Source organism: Medicago sativa, chromosome 2, assembly GCF_051527215.1.
Source record: "Medicago sativa cultivar Bolivia chromosome 2, Bolivia_mono, whole genome shotgun sequence".
Classification (NCBI taxonomy): Eukaryota; Viridiplantae; Streptophyta; class Magnoliopsida; order Fabales; family Fabaceae; genus Medicago; species Medicago sativa.
This window is the reverse complement of record NC_140750.1, coordinates 54,567,878-54,573,877: the sequence shown is the minus strand read 5'-3', so window position 1 is coordinate 54,573,877 and position 6,000 is coordinate 54,567,878. Positions and strand designations below refer to the sequence as shown.

The 6,000-nt window shown below is 33.9% G+C and overlaps 1 long non-coding RNA gene across 1 annotated transcript; it reads left to right on the top strand.

The window, feature by feature from the left end:
- Positions 1-3,493: 3,493 nt before the first annotated feature.
- LOC146948968 (uncharacterized) lies at positions 3,494-4,926 on the top strand. The gene is made up of 2 exons (XR_015025374.1): positions 3,494-3,820; positions 4,239-4,926. It is a non-coding gene; the product is annotated as an uncharacterized LOC146948968 (long non-coding RNA).
- Positions 4,927-6,000: the final 1,074 nt, after the last annotated feature.

Below are 6,000 nucleotides of genomic sequence, written 5' to 3'. Positions count from 1 at the left end.
TTAAATTGTTTAGTTAGTACTATAATCCACTATAATCCTTTAAAAACAAAAGGGAAAGTTGGCACAAGGAAATGCTAGGACTAGAACATAAGCCACACACACATCACTTCATCAGCATTACCACAAGTTCCCTACAGAAATTTATAAAATGAAATATGCCAGAACAAGCAAGTGTTGGAGTAAAACTTAAATCACCAAGTTCATGGTGCATTATAAATTGTAAAGTCAGATTTAATCGACATTCAAAACAATGGTTCCGAACTTCAGTGAATCCCTTACTGCACAAAGTGTACAATGAGGTAGATTGTTAGGCTTTCTTTGAAATTATGTCTATCATGATTCATATTGTTGGAATACAAAAGTGAGTATGTTAGTCAGGCTCAAACAGAATTACATGTATTAGGAGGCACATTGGATTCATTGCATCCCAAAAAATAAAGCTTCAAGGTGTTAATAAATAAAAAGAGATGTTGATCACCCTTCTCTCATTAAAGTTAACGTCAATCATGATGTTTATGATTGCCATTCCCTTACGATGGTCATTGTTCGTTGCTGGCGATGATGAGGGAAGCTATGCCATTAAAGAACAAATATGGAGTAGCAATGTGAAGCAAATGGATTTGAACTCAAATGGAGAACCTATATTCCATTGATAGGTTTCTCACAGAACCTAACCCATCTAAATTCATTTTTAGAACCGGTAATATTTTGAGAAAATGAATTGATTCAATGTAATCACATGTGTCACGCGTCGACATACCTTTCAAAAGTGTTGTTGCTACATAGAAATTTACACTAGGATGCAAAGCAACTAAAATTAATGTTTAGATGAACCATCAACCATGGAAGTAAGTTCAGACCCTAATTAAACACAAATATTTACACACCATAGATTTACACACCACAGATATCAGGTTCTATAAATTCAAAATGGAAATGGGAAAAAATAATCTTAAACATTTTCATCCGCAGGTGGAGACCTACTTGTTATGTGTGTTTGCTTTGCATTAATAGAAGCATGTTAACTACGAAAAGAAATTATCTCGAAAGAGATAGAAAAACATTCAGATAAATGTGGAAATGATTAGAGGTAGGAAAAAAAAAGCATTACTCCTTTCAATATTGCCAATATTATTTTGCTGCTTCTGATAAATTTGATATCATTGCAGCGGTGTCGATTTCATCACCGTTGCATTGTCCATCAATTGACTATATCACATTGACGAACTAACACATTGGTGATAAAATTAACACCACTAGAAGGGAGCTTGCAAACTCAGTTACACATGATTAATTCCTCATCGTTGCACCTTGGTTATGTATATAACTTTATTCTCCCCTGTTTGACAACCCACCCGATGTTGGACTCTATTACTTGTCTATTCCTTTTACCAAACTTAATTTTGAAAGCCAATTTGGTCCGTGTCCACCTAGTTCAATTTAGTTCTCAACAATTTTTACGCGGTCCAGTTTGGTTTTCGACGAAAAATAATATCAAACTAGTACTTAATATTTTTAAACTTGGGACAAATTAGTTCACCTATTATAAAAGTTAGAATCCCCTTCATTTATTCCTGGTGAAACACAATCATCTAAAGAAAATGAGAATAGAATCTTTCAATTAACACCTCTGCAGAGTTAAGCTAGAATGCTTAACATAGCTTTCATTTTTGAAAACACATCCAGGCTACATGTACATATCGGAAACACTATTAGTTTCAGATGCGCTACTAAAGATTTGAGTTACAAATTGTTGAAATTTTAATGTATCCAACATAAATTAGAAAAACATATATGCATTTATTCTAACTATGCATAAATATATGAAGAATACATTCTATTTTAAAAGATTAAATTTTTTCGAGAAGAAAGCAAATCAAAGTTATTCATAAAAATAGCAGTCACAAAATAAAGATTAATATGAAGTTCCTATTGTCATAACCAATTGATTTGGTAACTCATAAGAATTTAGCAACAATGATTATTCTTCAGCCAAACAGTGAAGTCATTACACATAAGAGTCTTAGAATCAATTTCATTTTCATGAGAATGAACCTATAAAAATGGAGGAATTATTGGAAACATTAGAAGTAAACAACCAATATCAATCAATATTTAATTCAGAAAGCTTAAACTATGAAATGGATGACAACACTTGTAAATAAGTTACACAGTTAAGTATCCTTCATTCTTATTTTCTCGGTTTTACAAACCATCCGATGTGGGACTTATTGCTTTTCCTAATTCATTCACGGTACTCCATATAGCTATCTTTTTATTTCTTTGGAAATCTATAAATTGGAAATACGATTATAAGCTCAACTCCGTTTTATTGAATATCAAAACTACGACATATTAAAATTTACCTATGAAGCACATACACCGGACATGGACACTGACGCGTTGACACAGATAATACTTTAAGAAAATGACGATATAATTTCATCACAATATGAGTGTCGTGTCAGACTCCAATCACCCTTTTGATCAAAGAATGGAAAAATATAATTTCATGACAATTTGAAGTAGAGTGAAAAAATAATCATAAATCGTTTCATCCACGGTTGGAGCCTTAATTGTTATGTGTGTTTGCTTTGAATCAGTAAACACGATGACATTTTGTCATTACTCTTTTAGAAGACATTTTTCATGTAATTTTAGGGGTTATTTAATGTAATTCATGGAGTTGCAAGCTACAAAAGAAGAAATTGAAGTTTTCAAGATTGGAAATCGGCCAATGATTATAGAAATGCCACCGATTTTTGCTGCAATTTTGAGTTGTTGCCTCCGGAAAAATCGGCCACCAATTTAGAGAAATCGGCCACCGATTTTGTTAATTCTGGGCACGCGTTTTGTTGAAATCAGCCACCGATTTTGGAGCACGGTGGCCGATTTTGACCTACTTATAAATATAAAGAGGCGTTTTCAGATGAAGTGTTCACGATTTTTGAGACCTAAAGGCATATTTTGGAGCAGAGACTTTGGAGATCTGGGCAACCATAAAATATAATAGTCAATCATCCATTACATGTATGAATCCTTCTTCTTATGTTAGTTAGCTTATACTTTAGCTATGAGTAACTAATTCTTTTGTGGTTAATCCTGAGATGAATCTGATGTAATCCTATGGGAACCCTAATTTGTTGAACTCCTTTGAATTTCAATGAAAGTTTAGTCTTTATTCATATTATCTTGTGTTTAATGCTTTTTGTATGTTTATCATTGACTACTAACCTTAGCTTTCATGAATATGCAAATTGATCATAGAGATTGAATGATCACTAACCCTGGCTTTTAACTCTGAACTAGTTAATAGGTTTAACCTAAGTAATCAAGATAGAGATAAATCATTATTAGGTTATGACTCAGGGATTAACGTTCTTTTAATACCTCCAAAACGGTTTCGAATTCACTTAAGAGATTAAGGGGTTGTCACTTGCGGGGAGAATTCTAGGTCAAGAGATTGGGTAGAATTATCATGTTAATCTGTCAGTGGCGGAGACAGCGCCCGGCGACCCCGGGCGGTCGCCCGGGCTCGATCCGCAAGTTCCTCACATTAGACCCTCCATTTACACACTTCAAAAACAAAAAAATTGGGCAAATTGGGCAAATCTATACTCTTTACAACAAAGGGTTTACTATGCGAAGCTTCCAGATTGCAGTTTTTCCTCCATCTTCCCATTATGTTGTTGTGGTAGTAAACCATTCTATGGCACTTCAACAACATTCTCAGAGGTTCGAAGGTTCTATGTCTAGAAGAATTGGTTCTACTAGCTCTAGAAGACGTACTTTACCTGATTCTGTTCCAGTCAACAAACAGGTTCTGCTCTCTTTTTTTTTTCAATTTCTTTTTTGGGTTTGCATGCTTTTTGGATTATTGATTGTAAAGTTTTGATTTTTGAATCATTTGATCAGTTTCAGAAAGTGGGTTGTCAGGATTGTGGTTTATTGATTGATAGTAAAGTTTTGATTTTTGAATTATTTGATCAGTTTCAGAAAGTGGGTTGTCAGGATTGTGGTTTATTGATTGATAGTAAAGTTTTGATTTTTGAATTATTTGATAAGTTTCAGAAAGTGGGTTATTATGATGACTTCATGTTCTTCTCTTGTGAGAATTGAATTCATGAGATGTAAGAGAAGGAGATTTTGAATTGCTAAGTTTTTTTGAAGTAATCTTTATCAGGTAATTTTCTTTCTTGGTTTTCTGTTCAATGATTGTGAATCTGAATTCTTTACAGTTAGTGGATAAAGATCCAGGTAAAGCAATTTCCCTTTTCTGGGCTGCCATCAATGCTGTTTGTATTTTGATTAGCATCTGAATACACTTACAAAAAGGTGGGAATTTGGAGAATCAAGACCTTGTTGATTTGTAACATTTAGGTGTATCATTAAGTAGGATGAGTTTGAAAATCAATGTTAAAATTCAGACAAGTATGTCAGATTAGTTTCTTCATATAATTTGAACTCAAACAAGATGAAAGACTTTCATACATGGCTATCAAGTATTGTAGGACTTTTCGTATAACAATGTTTAGTATTTGATTGTTGAAGGTTATAAAACCAGGTGTTTAACATTTTAGTGGCTTATACATGTATATTGTTACTGTTATAGAGGTCAGGAAGGGTTGATGAAGAGATTGGCATGCTTCATCAAAAGTTGAAGCAAATAAGGACAACAAAGCATGCAAGATCTCAAGGGAAGAAAGTTCAAATCAGTGCTGAACAAGAGATATCAAGGATACTCGGGAACTTGGCTTCGGCTTACTTGATGACATTGATATTATTCGAACATTCACCGCAAAGAAATCTCAGAAAGGCCATTTACCTCCTAAGTTTATCTAGCACGCTATTTGACAGGTAATATTCCATCTCTCTTAATTCAAATTGTAATTTTGTTCAAAAAAAGACGAACCTCTTTTTTAAAAATTTTTGCATATATTTTTCGCCCAGGCTCTATGAAATTCCTGGCTCCGCCACTGTAATCTGTCGTGAAACTAAATAATCATTAAATGAATTAGGAGTGCGAATTACCATAGGAGAGCTTCAGAGGATTCGAAGGAATTAACCATACTTCTCTCAATCTTCTAAAACCAATCTTTATTTGCTTTTAATCAGTTTATGTTACAAAACAACTCAAGTGCCTTGGGCAACAATATAAATGCATAGTTAGACTCCAATCTCCCTTTATATTCTTCAGCTAATCTTTATATTCTTCTCAGTAAAATATAATTTCATCCCAATATGAGTGTCGTGTCAGACTCCAATCACCCTTTTGATCAGCTGATACCGATGAACGCACAAGGTGATTACCAAACTAACCAACGTTTCTGCCAAAAGCACTAGATTGATCTACTGAACGACTTCGCACTTAGCTTTGACTTAAGACTTAAAGTTGATGTCCAGAAATTGTTACATGGTCATCGACATTTATGCAACAGTTGACAGACACAAATAGTAGGAAGATTTCAACCAACTTTTACTGACCTTGCATGGTTGAGGATGTCAGGTCTTAAAAGAAGGAAAATAATATAAAATTAACAGTAAAATGGTCTTAATAATGCAAAAAAAATATGAATACCATGCCATCGCCACCGGAAGTTAAAAGGCCAGAACCTTTGTTTAAAAGACATACAAATTGGACGGAACAACGAAAGAGGACTGTTGTTCTTCATACAAGAACGTAGAAACTAGTGTGATATGATCAAACAGGATTGCAAAATAAGACCACTAAATCTCATCATCTTTGACCATCATAATCAAAACAAAGAACATAACTAAGTATAGATAATGCATTGAATTTCTCCAAACCTTGGATAAACTAGTTACCATGCAAATCTTTGGCTAGACCACACCACAAACAGATCAGCTAAGGCCTAATAACCAAAATGAAAATCGTCTGCATTAAATTTTAGGCTTAAACGCATTTTTCACCCCTTAACTTTGCATAAGTTGCAATTTTGGCCCCCTATTAAAAAAAATGGCAAAAGTTACCCCCATGTC